Source organism: Symphalangus syndactylus, chromosome 14, assembly GCF_028878055.3.
Source record: "Symphalangus syndactylus isolate Jambi chromosome 14, NHGRI_mSymSyn1-v2.1_pri, whole genome shotgun sequence".
NCBI lineage: Eukaryota > Metazoa > Chordata > Mammalia > Primates > Hylobatidae > Symphalangus > Symphalangus syndactylus.
Window position 1 is genome coordinate 86,066,973 of NC_072436.2, and position 13,703 is coordinate 86,080,675.

General features: G+C 44.6%; 1 protein-coding gene and 1 pseudogene across 1 annotated transcript in view; both read right to left on the reverse strand.

The window, feature by feature from the left end:
• EML6 (EMAP like 6) overlaps positions 1–7,617 on the reverse strand; it is a 321,610-nt gene extending 313,993 nt beyond the window's left edge. Inside the window, exons 1-2 of the mRNA XM_063617993.1 lie at positions 7,568–7,617; positions 7,099–7,189 (exon numbers count right to left, since the gene is read on the reverse strand). The gene's annotated coding sequence lies outside the window, so the exon portion shown is untranslated. The remainder of the gene's footprint in view (positions 1–7,098; positions 7,190–7,567) is intronic.
• Positions 7,618–7,826: 209 nt separating this feature from the next.
• On the reverse strand, positions 7,827–9,311 carry LOC129462878 (cilium assembly protein DZIP1-like; annotated as a pseudogene).
• Positions 9,312–13,703: the final 4,392 nt, after the last annotated feature.

Below are 13,703 nucleotides of genomic sequence, written 5' to 3' on the forward strand. Positions count from 1 at the left end.
GACTCGGGTGTTGTGATCTAAGCCGTATCTGCATTAGGGGGCACCCCTAGCCCAGAAATAGTCTGATTCTTACAGACACGTAGAGGTACCACCTTGATGGTCTTGGATATGATCCAGAAGAATTCTCTAGATTATCAGGCAAAGACCCTTGTTTTCTCTCCTTATTTTCACCCACACAAATAAAGTCTCTCTCTGTTGTGAGCTGCCTGGAGCTTAGGGTGGGGTGACACAAGCACTCCTGTGGCCACCACCACTGGGATTGTGCTGGGTTAGACCTGAAGCCAGCACAGCACTGGGTCTTACCCAAGGCCTGCTGTAACCACTCCCTGACTACTGCCTATGTTCACTCAAAGCCCTGGGGCTCTACATTCAGTAGGTGGCAAAGCCAGCTAGACTTATGTACTTCCCTTTGGGGTGGCAAGTTCCCCCAGGCCCAGAGTAGGTCCAGAGGTTTTATCCTGGAATCAGGGAACTAGAATCAAAAACCTTAGATGTCTACCTGGTGTTCTATTGTACTGTGGTTGACCTGGCACTCAAACCAGAAGACGCAGGTTTTCCCACTCTTCCCTCCCCTTTCCAAAGGCAGAGGAGTTCTCATCCTATGGCTACTGCCACCTTAAGCCCAGAGGGGAGTGCTGCCAGACTACTGCTGAAGTTTCCTTTAGGCCCAAGTGCTCTTCAGTCAGCTTGTGGTGAATGCTGCCTGGCCTGAGATACACCCTTCAGGGGAGTGGGCTCCCCTCTAGCCCAGGGCAGGTCCAGAAATGCTGTCCAATTGCCAAGTCCTGGAATCGAGAACCACAAAAGCCCACTTTGTGCTCTATCCCGCTGTGGCCGAGCTGCTACCTAAGGTGCAAGACAAAGTTCCCTTTGCTTTTCCCTTCACCTTTCTCGAGCAGAAGGAGTCTCTCTCCATAGTCACCACAGCTGGGAATATGCTGAGTCTCACCTGAAGCCAGTAAGACTCAGAGTCTCACCCAAGGCCCAGGGTATACTATCTGGTTATCGCTTCTGGTTATTCAAGACCCAAGGGCCCTTTAGTCAGCAGGTGATGGGTCCTTCCGGGACTGGTTCCTTTCCTTCAAGGCAGCAGGTTCTCTTCTGGCCCAGGATGTGTCTAGAAATGGCATCTGGGGCCGGGCACGGTGGCTCACACCTGTAATCCCAGCACTTTGGGAGGCTGAGGTTGGCGGATCACGAGGTCAGGAGATCGAGACCATCCTGGCTAACATGGTGAAACCCCATCTGTACTAAACAAAATATGAAAAATTAGCTGGGCGTGGTGGTGGGCACCTGTAGTCCCAGCTACTCGGGAGGCTGATGCAGGAGAATGGCATGAACCCAGGAGGCAGAGCTTGCAGTGAGCTGAGATCGTGCCACTGCCCTCCAGCCAGGGCAACAGAGCGAGACTCCATCTCAAAAAAAAAAAAAGAAAGAAAAAAAAGAAATGGCATCTGGGAGCTAGGGCTTAGGAAAGAGGCCTCATAACTCTGACTGGTGCCCTTTCCTACAGTGGCTGAACTGGTATCCAAGTTGCAGGACAAAGTCCTCCCCACTCATTCCTCTTCTCTCCTCAAGTGGAAGGAAGAGGTCTCATTTGGAGCTGTAAGATGAGCAGCCTGGGATTGAGGGGGTTGCACAAGCACTCCCTTACCGACCCCATCTGGTATCTCAGTAGGTTGTGTGCCCCCAAGTCCATTGGCTCTGGGCCCAGTTCAGCAATACGACTTGCCTATGTTGCAGTCTTTGTGGCCTAGACTGCCTTTAAAGTTTATTTAGGGCCCTAGAGCACTTTAGCCTGGGGTGGCAAGGCTTGCCACAGCTCAAGTTCCATCTTCTGGGATGAGGAATAACCCTCTAGCTAGAGCTGGTCTAAATGCTCCCTCTATGGGTAGGTGTCGCTGAGTTCAGCCTGGTTTTGCTTTCTGCCATGACAAGGCAGCACTAAGTTCAATGCAAGTCTCACAATTACTGCACTTTCCCTCTCCCAAGGGCACAGATTCTCTCTCCGTGCCATGCTGCTACTGCCAGGGGGTGGCGGAGGGGCGGTGTCAGCAATTCAAGACTGTCTTTCCTACTTTCTTCGATGCCTCTTTCAGCTAGATAAAGTTAAAACCAGTGCTCACCTGATTTTCTATTCTTATGAAGGTGTTTTTTGTGAGTAGACAGTTGTTAAATTGCTGCCCTTGTAGGCAAGACAATTGGTGGAGCCTTCTATTCAGCCATCTTGCTCTGCTCCTCCTTTTGAAGTAAGTCTTCTGTATTTTGTTTTCACTACTATCCTCTTTTTGCCTTTTCTTCTTGATATTTTTCATTATTTGAGGGCTTAAGCAGTTCTTTCAGCATTCATCCTTTTAACTGTCATTAATTTTTTTAACTGTCAAAATAGTTTTCCATATTGGCAACCAATATGCCTGCTTCCAGCTGGTCGAGATTCAGTGAGTCTGCCGATTTGGTTGGTCTGTTTTGTTTTTCCATGTAAACAGTTCAATTTATCCACAAAATCCCAATTTTCTTGCTACCATCCCTTACCTAATTAATTATTCATCCTCTGCAAAGAGTTGTCTTTTGAATTTGAATGCTTTATTTTTGATGGGATCATTCCTTATTTTTATCTACCTAGTGTCACTGAGACTCAAGCCCTTTGGTAGTGATGAAGGGTGGCATCATACCATCCATGTGGTCACACTCATCTCCCTGCTTCAACCTGATGGGCTGCAGAGACATCTGGGCCCACAGCAGAGATTCCCCTAAGAACCCTGGGCAAGGAGAGTCAAAAGGACCCATCCATATGGTAAAGCTTGTTTTCCATTGGCTGAACAAACTGACATTTTCTAAAAGTGTGCTGCCCTTTGGTGAAGCTTATTAGTAAAGCTCGTCAGTAAATGAGCTTTACCAACAAGTTTACACATTTCACCCCTTTGTAATCAACATTGTTCAGCTGCACTCTTAAGATTTGGAAAGGATGGGGCCGGGCACGGTGGCTCACGCCTGTAATCCCAGCACTTTGGGAGGCCGAGGTGGATGGATCACGAAATCAGGAGATCGAGACCATGCTGGCTAACACGGAGAATGGCGTGAACCCAGGAACGGAGCTTGCAGTGAGCCGAGATCACACCACTGCACTCCAGCCTGGGCGACAGAGCAAGACTCTGTATCAAAGAAAAAAAAAAAAAAAGAAAAAGATTTGGAGAGGATGGCTTTTTTTTTAGAGATGGGGTTTTGCTATGTTGCCCAAGCTAGTCTTGAACTCCTGGGCTCAAGTGATCCTCCCACCTCAGCCTCTCGAGTAGCTGGGACGACAGGTTCACATCACTGCATCCAGCAGAAGGCTGATTTTTAAAGTTAGGGGAATTTCTTGTGTGGTCTTCTCTGGTACTATTTCAGTGTTTCACTCGCTCCCTCCTAGTAATTTTATCATCCTTTCAAGTAAAACAGAAAAATCATGATGTGGCAGTTTTATACTTTGATGACCTCAGGGAAATACACTTACTGGTTGTCATGCCCTTATGTATTTTGTATTCAAGCTCTTGACTCTGGCCTTGGCCATGTGGCTTGCTTTGGCCAATGGGACATTAGCTAGTGTGGTGCAAGCAGAGGCTTAATACACACTTGCACATGGGGGCTTGTCCTCTTCAAATGTTCCTTGGAGCTAGACCACTGTATTAGGTTGTTCTTGTATTGCAATAAAGAAAAACTTGAAATTTGGTAATTCATAAAGAAAAGAGGTTTAGTCAACTTACGGTTCTGCAGGCTGTACAAGCATGGTGCCAACATTGCTCAGCTTCTGGGGAGGCCTTGGGGAGCCTTTACTCATGGTGGAAGGTGAAATGGGAGCTTGCTCATCATATGGCAAAAGCAGGAGCATGGTCAGGGGGTGGTGTGCCATACACTTTTAAATGACCAGCTCTCACAAGAACTTAGAGTGAGAGTTCACTTATCACCAAGGGGATGGGATGGCCCAAGCCATTCACAAGGAATCTGCCCCCAAGATCTAAACACTTCTCACCAGACCTCATCTCTAACATTGGGGATTACAGTTTACCATAAGACTTGGGTGGGACATCCAAACCATAGGAACCACTGCAGGGTGAAAAGCCAAGTGCAAGGAGATCCTGGAGGATGAGAGGCCATTTGGACATCCCAGCTCCAGCCAAGCTGCCGGCTGAATGCAATCGCGTGAGTGATCTCAGCCACCCAGCGTGTAGCAGAAGCTCCTCCCAGTGGAGCTCCGTCAACCCCAGAATCATGACAAGTAATAAATCACGTAGCTACTGTGCTTTGAGATGGCTTATAACACCGCAATCGATAGCTGAGCTATGTGTTAATAAGTTACTTTCTTCATTGCATAGGGTGCTTACTTGAGATTTTCTCTTATGAAAGCATTACTGTGTGTACATATTTACCTTTGATAAAGATTCAGCTCCAAATTTATATTCAACTGAAATATCAGGGGGATGCCTGACACCTTGCAGTGTGCTTGGCCTCTGAGCTATTTAAAAACATATGTCACCCCGGTGCAGACTTGTCCTCACTGACATGTCTACCAAGGAGCCTAGCTGGCTGGTGTTCCAGGCATTGCATGTCACATTTCTGAAAATGCTGACAGATTGTTTCACAGAATATTGTCATAATATCGTGTTACTAAATCTTGAGTTGCCTTCGTGGTAGCACATTTTTGCAGGGATTTGTCTTATCCTCTTAGGTATCTATGACTATGTTTATGCTTAATCCCTGAAATTGGGAATTCAATATTTCTGAATGATAATTAACATCTATAGATTTTGGTGTAGTTTTAATAATCGAATCAATAATTCTAAACTTATTATTAAATGCATTAATGAGGTGCAAATTCTTTTTATTAAAATAAAAATGTGTATTTTTTTGTTTTCTTTTTTGAGATGGAATCTCACTCTGTCGCCCAGGCTGGAGTGCAGTGGCATGATCTCAGCTCACTGCAACCTCCGCCTCCCGGGTTCAAGTGATTCTCCTGCCTCAGACTCCCGAGTAGCTGGGACTACAGGTGCCCGTCACCACGCCCGGCTAATTTTTGTAGTTTTAGTAGAGATGGGGTTTCACCATAGTGAACAGGCTCGTCTCAAACTCCTGACCTTGTGATCCACCCACCTCAGCCTCCCGAAGTACTGCGATTACAGGCGTGAGCCATCACGCCCAGCCTAAAATAAAAATTTATTAAATGTAATCTTGAAATTAGAAAACTATAAAGAAAACAATTCACCTATAGGAAAAGTATGAACATTAACAGTGACCTGGTTAAATAAACTGTAGGATAGCTACACAATGGAGTTTTATTATTTACCAGGCTGTCTGTTAGTCTCTAGATAGATACCTGTTTTCTACCACAGAGTAGGACTTCAACAAATGTTGAATGAATAACTTGTAAATATCTTATATGTGTGTACTTCTGAAATGATTAAAAAACTCTAAATGAAACCAATTTAAATTCATATGTACTTCAACATACTAATGTTAATGAAAAATGTTTATATAACTATAAAAAATGAGCAAGCTAAGTACTGATATGGAAAGGGTTCCTAGATATATTATTATGTCAAAAAAGCAAATTTCAGAACGATGTTTTTGGTATGCACCTTCAGACTAAAAGGAGGAAAATCTGTATGTGTATTTGCATAGACCCATAATATTTTAAAATCTAAGCACAGGGTTGGGAAACTGGCACTAGGGGAATAAACACAAGAAGGAGACTTTCCACTGTATACTTTTTATACTTTCTGATTTTTAAACCATCAGAATATACTACCATTCAAAATACAATTTAATAAGCAAAATTTGAATCTATTTATGTTTTGCCTTTACACTTCTTTTGCAACTAATGAACATTTTTTCATTTGTGTGTTGACCAATTTACTTCTTCCCTGAGTATGTTTGCCCACATTGACATCTTAGAGGCTTTGCTTTTTTTTTTTTTAAAAAAAAACCAGCAAATGTTAAATCTTCTCCGCCCTTGACAGTGGAGATATTTGCCCTCTGTCACCTGATTTTGCTTTCCTTTATGTTACTGCATTTTAGAGTGGGAAGTTTTTATGCATTCGTATCTACCTTACATGCTTTGACATTGCTCCCTTCCATCAGAGGTCTGACAAAGATTCCTTTCTATAATCTAGTTTGATAATTTTTGCTTTTTTGAAATTTTCATTAATTCATTTGGAATTCATTTCTGTGTGCAATTAGAAGATGATTAGATACTTTTAAGAGTACCTAATCTTTCTTTTCCCATTGATCATATGAACTTCCTTATAGTATTTTTGGTTCTTATGCGTAATAATGTTCATTTATGTACTAGCTGCTATGTTCTATTCCATTGATTTGCATCAGTTCCACTGACATGCATCAGTATCATAGTCTTTATCACAGATTGAGAATATTTTTTCACAAATGGTGGTGCTAGTACCCACCATGATCATCACAATCCTTTTCTTTGATGCTATCTCTTGTTTTATGTTTATTCATTCTCTAGTTCAGGTAAATAATTTTAACTTTCAGAAACATTCTGTTTTTTATTGAGAAGTGGTCAAACCTGTAAGTTAGACTGAGTAGAATTTGTTCCTTTAAAAAGGAGCATGGTTCTTTTTTCCATTTAGTCAAGCTTTCTTGTCACCGCCATTTTGTTTGATTGGTTGGTTTTCTTCTCTTGGGTCAAAAAAATTTCACATCAAAGGTATTTCTTGGTACTTTATGGCTTTTGTTTCTATTGTGAATGGGATCTCTTTTTATTATATTTTTCTGATTATTCTTTATGTGGAAGAGTGCTATTGGTTGTATATTGACATCGAATATGGTCCTTTTGGTGGCTCTATGATCTTACTGGGAAATGATTTCCCATTTAGGTTTTCTGGGATTACAAGTTGTCTTGACATTTCAATTAGCCCAAAATTCTGTTAATTCAAGGAGGAGAAAAATCATTAATGGTATCACAATGGGCAATCAACTAGTTGGTTTAAATGTTTACTTTCCATCAATTTTAAGGTTTTGTGGATACACCTTGCACTTAAGGGACGTTATCATGGAACACTGCAAAAACAGAAATGCAAACATATGCCAATGAACTGCAAATACCTTCTCAGTCCTTGATCTTAGGTCCTTGATTTACTGGCCCCAGTTTACTCTCACTCTGTTTGGACAATCATAGGTCAGAAAAGTGAGAATCCTAAAACGGAAAGGAAATAGAAGTCAGCAGAATGACTGAATTTGTGGCTGGCTGCAATTATCTGCCCAGATGTCTGAATCCATTCTGCATTTAATTTTGTTTTAATTGAAAAAGATTTAATACATACATATAAGAGATGAGATAATATTTTGTATAAATTTTAAATGTATAGATTATGTATATACTGGTTATATATGAGACCATCTTTCTGTTCTTGTAATACAGATACTAGTATTTAGAGATAAAGGACTTCTGTATGTAAGTTATAAAATTATATATTTATGTTGATAGGGAAAATGATAGCAAACTAGGGTGCACAAGGGAGAAAGATTAAAAATTGGAAAATTTGGGTAATGAGTATATATGGGTATTCCTTACCATGTTTACAAATAAGTTTTTTTTTTAACATTTTTATTGCTCAGAAACAGAGTCTTCCACTGTTGCCCAGTTCTCATGCAGTGGCAAGATCATAACTCATTGTAGCCTGGACCTCTTGGGCTCAAATGATCCTCCTGCCTCAGCTTCTTGAGTGGTGATGACTATGGGCAGGCAACACCACACCTGGCTAATTTTTAAATTTGTTTATACAGATGGGATCTTGTGATGTTGCTTAGGCTGGTAGTTCTCAAGCTTTATGTCACTCATGCGCCATTGGCAGACCTGATTTAGTTTCCAAAGTGTGCAGGGCTGGGGCATTCATAGGCACAGCTGGAGCAGCTGGCTGAGATTCAAAAGCCTGCCAGGCTAAAGGATTTCCTTTGGGTTCACTGACACTGTTTAATGGATTACAGGTAAAGTCTTTAATCTGCTGTCTCTGAGTTATAATCAGCTCGTTCTGCTCCTGGGGTCTCTGCCCTAGCTGGTCCATCATTTTCTTGCAGAAAACATTGCTTGCATTTAGATCATTTATCGTTGAGGTTTGAAGTTTCTCTATATGTGACAGGAACCGATCCTTCTCTTTCTTGTGTTCTTGATGAATAGCTTGAACTCGAGCTGTCCATTTGCTTTCCTGACTATCAAGAAGCTGTGTGACATTATGGAAATCCTGGGGATATGGAGAACGGTCTTCTTTAAACTCGTGTGCATCTTTTAATGTGCCTATGTTGGACTTGATCTGCATATTGGGCTGGATTTCTGACAGTTGATATTCTAATGCTGAATTCTTCGAAGTTAATTCTTTAAATTCCTTCATAAACATCTCCTTGACTTTTTCCATTTCATCAACTAGTTTCTCCTTGTCTTCTTTCCACCTATCAAATAACTTCAAAAAGTCTTCCTCTTTTGTTTTCTGCATTTCATATTCCTTGGAGAATCTGACCGCACTGGCATGGTGTGCAGCCTCTAGCTCAGACCTGGTGACCCGCAGCTTTTCCTTCAATACGACGATCTCGCTCCGGAGCTTCTCAATCTGTGCATTTTTCTGATACTCAAAACGAGAATTTTCTTCAGTGTGGCGGCGTTGAATGTGACTTTATAGAAAAGCTTGGTTCATAAAGGCCTTGTCACAAAAATGGCACTGGTAATAGTTGGCTTTGGCTTCGACCATCAACTGCTGGGTGATCAGCTGCTGGATCATCTTCTTCCTGCGTTTGCACTCTTCCTTGAGCGTCTTGATCTCCCCCGCCTGCTTGGTGAGCAGCTTCTTGCTCTGCTCGCCGTCACAGTGGCTCAGGCGTAGCCTCTCCTCCAGGGTGTGCAGCTGCGAGGTGAGGAACTCTTGTGAGTGCAGCAAGTACTCGATGGTGAACTGCGCCAGACGGATGAGCTTCAGCAGCACCGGGTCCACCCCCGACTGGCAGTGTGGGCACTTCTCGTCTTCCAGCTTGCAGAAAGTGATGTTCATGATGTTCTCCTGCAGCGTCAGCACGTCCACGGCCCTCGCCACCTTGTCCACGTCGATGGCGCTCAGCCGCCGCCAGTCCACACTCTCCAGCCGCGGCCTGAACTAGAAGAAGGGCAGGGGCCCCGAAGCCGCGCTGGGGGGCGCACAGGCCATGGAGGCTGCGCCCGCGGCGGCGCCGGCCACAGCGACGTCGGGCCCCTCTGGGCCGCTGGCGAGAAGGTAGTAGACATGCTTCTGGAAGGGCATGCTTGAAAGCCAATCCGCTGCCTCAGCTTGCATAGGAGGAGCCGGGCGGTCTCTACCCAGCCTGGGCAGCCTCCCCGGCCGCCGCCGCCACAGGGCTCAGGAGCGGGAGAAGGCCGGGTTCCTTGCTTTCCGCCGGCGGCGGCGGCCTAACGTCTGGGTGTCCACGACGTTGCTATGGCAGCGCCCAGGTCCGGACCTGGAGCAAGGGCGCGTCCGCCCGCGCGCGGTCAGCGTGCACCCAGAACCCTTACAAACTTGGGTCGGGGCTGCATTCTGGGTTTTGGAGGGGCTAAAATATTTCTAGCAGCAACTTGTAGACCTCAGGCCTCTCATTTCTATGGGTCTTCTGGGGGCGTCCAGTGGTTACCACAGAGATCAATAAGCTGAGGAAAAGCTGGACATTCCCCAATCCACCAGGGAATTCCTGCTTGGACCAGACATCAGGAATTTGTTTTTCTTTCCTGGCAGGTCTGTAGACTCTGGGCTCCATCCACTGGGCTGCAGGATCAGCGGGATCAAGAGCTGTGGTCTCTCTTGCTCAAGTGTATATCCCTAGCACCCCAGCTGCGCGCTCCTGGGCGGGTGCCGGGCGCTGCAGTAGGGCCGGGGCGACACAGGGGACCCAGACCCCAGGGTCGCTGCTGACGCGGGCCGGGCCCGCGGAGGCCGAGGTGCAGCAAAGCGGGGAGAGGTAGTCCGGCTCCTTCTTGCAGGGCGCAGGATGAAACGTGCCTGGTCTGGGCAAGTTGTGGCGAGGCCAGTCGACTGGCGCCACTTCAGGGCCTTCCAGACTCCGGACCACGGACGACTCAGGATACTCCACCCCCCTCCTGCCCCCTCCCCTCCGCGATCTCCCTCCGGCCTCTTCCCTTGGTGTCCCGGCTCCTCTCATTGTGCATTTAATTGATTTTACCTTATCACCTTTGTACAGATAAACATTCCTTAGAATCAGAAAGATAGTGGCTTCATGGAGACTTCACATCTAGTGCTGTTACGGACATAACCATGCTGCTTTCTTTTCATCTTAGCCAAGAAGTGAAACAGACTGAGAGGACTCAGGAGTAGGGAGAGAAGGCAGGGAAACAGAAAGCCTTGGTGTGGAAGAATATGTGTCTTAAGAGTAAAATAAAAAACTGATGTCATCCATCCCCTGTGCTCTGTGTATGCTGCAGCATCCAGAAGTCAGATTTTCCCTCTGATACTGACTGAAACTTCCTGCCTTCCAGTTGTTAATGGCCTGCTTGGGGTGTTAACTTAACTCACATGCATCCCCATCTCCTGACAAAGGTGAAGAGAAAGGACCATAACATGTGAACAGCTGTATTTGTTTCAACTCCCGAATGATAGTCAAGGCAGACAAGCGAAATGTCAAGATGGAGTAGCAATTTAGCAGAGGACATGTGTGCAAGTGGCACACATGGATTAGTAGGCAGGAGTATTTCCACTGAGCAACAGCAGCTCAATGCTAGGAGTTTCAAAGCAATGCAGCCAGAAAAGAGTTAAGAGAAATGACTTATGCCCTGAGAAGCAGTGGGATTGGGGAGGATGCTAGAAAAAAAGGTCATTTTAAAAATCATAGTTAAGTACAAGAAAAGTGGCAATCTCTGTTTCAAAAGTGGAGCCAGCCATCTACCCGGGAGGCTGAGGCAGGAGAATTCCTTGAGCATGGGAGGTCGAGGCTGCAGTGAGCCTTGATTGCACCACTGCACTCCAGTCCAGGAGTGCCAGCGACACCCTGTCTCAAAATAAAAATAAAATAAAATAAAATAAGAAAATTAGACTCAAGATGCACAGTGGCAGACTCTCTAAGAAGCCCACTCACACTGTCACAGCTTGGTGTCTGCAAGGCCAGAGGAAGCAGGTATTCAATTGCTTTTCTTGTTTTTCCTTTCTAACCCTTTCTCTTCCCAGATGACTACTTTCTTTGTGGTTTGCTCTGCTATCAAATCAAGATGAACTATCATTCTCTGTTACTTAAGAAGTGAGGAGTTCAAACCAATATCCTGTTTTGGTAAATCTGTTTTTCCCTCGAGCTATGAGCAAACTTGGCCACCTTGCATCGGGGGTGCATGGGTCTTATCCACGCCAGGGAAGGGCCTTGCTTGCCTTGTCACCACTGCAGCCCCAGAAGATGACAGCGCATGGCACAATTAGACACCTAGTAAATGTGTTACATGAAGATCTGCCCTACACTATGTTTTCGATTTTGTTATCTGCTTATTTCTGCTGCTCCACATGACTTCCCGTTCTTTAGGACGTTTGTTCAGACCTAGGGTCTGCTCCAAAGAAAGAAGGGATTTTTATCTTCCACCTTCCTTTCCTTAGATACAATTGAGTCTCTGCTATCGTTTTCGGCAACACAAAAAACATTTATTTTTCCCTGAGAAAATGGATTCAGGGAGGGAGATTCACTCATTTTCTAGATTTGGTGAGAACAAAGGCTATGCCTTAAGGAACCGCCTCCATTCCTGGAAGTGATGGTGCCAGCTACAGCTGCTAAGAGGACTTCAACTCTACCAAGGCTTTGAGACCCCCAGCCACTAGGAATTTGAAATGGGTGTGGGGAGATGGACTTTAAATTGACTTCTATTTATTTGAACTTTAATTCACAAGGACAAGATAATTTGATTTCAGATTTTAATACCTTTGGACTTTAACATGTAAGTAGGTCTATTCTTTAAACTTTTATTTTTCCCTGAGAATTTACTACAGAAGAAGGATTTATATCCACATCTGGGACCCCTTTAAAATGTTTGCATTTTGTAGGTCAGGCGGGGTGGCTCATGCCTGTAATTCCAGCACTTTGGGAAGCCGAGGAGGGTGGATCATGAGGTCAGGAGTTCAAGACCAGCCTGACTAACATGATGAAACCCGGTCTCTACTAAAAATACAAAAAAAAATTAGCCAGGCATGGTGGCATGCCCCTGTAATCCAAGCTATTCGGGAGACTGAGGCAGGAGAATCACTTGAACACCGGAGATGGAGGTTGCAGTGAGCCGAGATTGCGCCACTGCACTCCAGCCTGGGCGACAGAGTGAGACTCTGTCCCAAAAAAATAAACACATACATACATAAAATGTTTGCATTTTGTTTTTTGGAGTATCTTAATGTTATTATTTCCTCTTATTGCAGAACTCCTAGTGACAGACAATGGGATTGGACCTAAACGGGCATCAGAAACGGGAGAGGGAGTACATTTTCAGCTTGGTGTAATAGTGACCTTGGAGCTTAATGTACTGTTCTGACCCACGTCAGAACCTCTGGGGACAAAATTTAAGCTACCCAGCAGATTCTGCGGGGCCTGAAGCTTATACAATTTGCAGAGAGGGAGTGGTTTAAGAAAAAAAAAAGAACATAAAATGATGAATACAAAATTAGGCATAGGGCCTTGGAAGGAGCCTGAGCAAGTGAAGGGTCCTGAAGCTTCCATTTTGTGATAAATCCACCTCTGCTGGCCAGCAGCAGTCTAAGGGATACCCAAAGAGACAGTGGCTAGCTAGTCCACACAGACAGGAGCACGACCCTCCTCCATGTGGGCTGCAGATCTCGTCTCCCAGGAGAGCCACATCCCTGGATGACCAAGGGTGAGTTGTTGCAAACTCACCTAAGATGATTTGGTTATTCACAAGAGACTTCTTTCATGAATGTCTATGGCTTATGTTATAACCTCACTATCAGGTTATAATGAAAGTAAGTCCTATATTGAATTCTGCCACACATAGAAATATTTATTAACAAGGAGGCACAAAACAGTTCTACAACTTGTTCTGAAAACTCAGTGAAGTCCCAGCTCCATTCTGTGCATAGAAAGTTAACTAGATGGGGTTGGGCACTGTGGCCATGCCTGTAATCCCAACACTTTGGGAGGCCAAGGTGGGTAGATCATCTGAGGTCAGGAGTTTGAAACTAGCCTGGCCAACATGGTAAAACTCTGTTTCTACTAAAAATAAAAAAAAATTAGCTGGCGTGGTGGTGGGCGCCTGTAATCCCAGCTACTTGACTGGCTGAGGCAGGAGAATTGCTTGAACCCGGGAGACGGAGGTTGCAGACAGCCGAGACCATGCCATTGCACTTCAGCCTTGGCAATAAGATTGAAACGCCATCGAAAAAAAGAAAGAAAGAAAGAAAGAGAGAGAGAGGGAGAGAAGGAAGGTAGGAAGAAAAGAAAGGAAGGAAGGAAGAAAATAAAGGAAGGAAGGAGAAAGAGAGAGAAAGGAAGGAAGGGAGAGAGAAAGAGAAAGAAAGAGAGAAAGAAAGAAGAGAGAAACAAAGAAAGAGGAAGGAAGGAAGGAAAGAAAGAAAGAGAAAGGAAGGAAGAAAGAAAGGAAGGAAGGAAGGAAGTGGGAGAGAGAGAGAAAGAAAAAAGGAAAGCTGGAAAAAGAAAGAGAAAGAAAGAAAGAAAGGAAGAAGGAAAGGAAGAAGGAA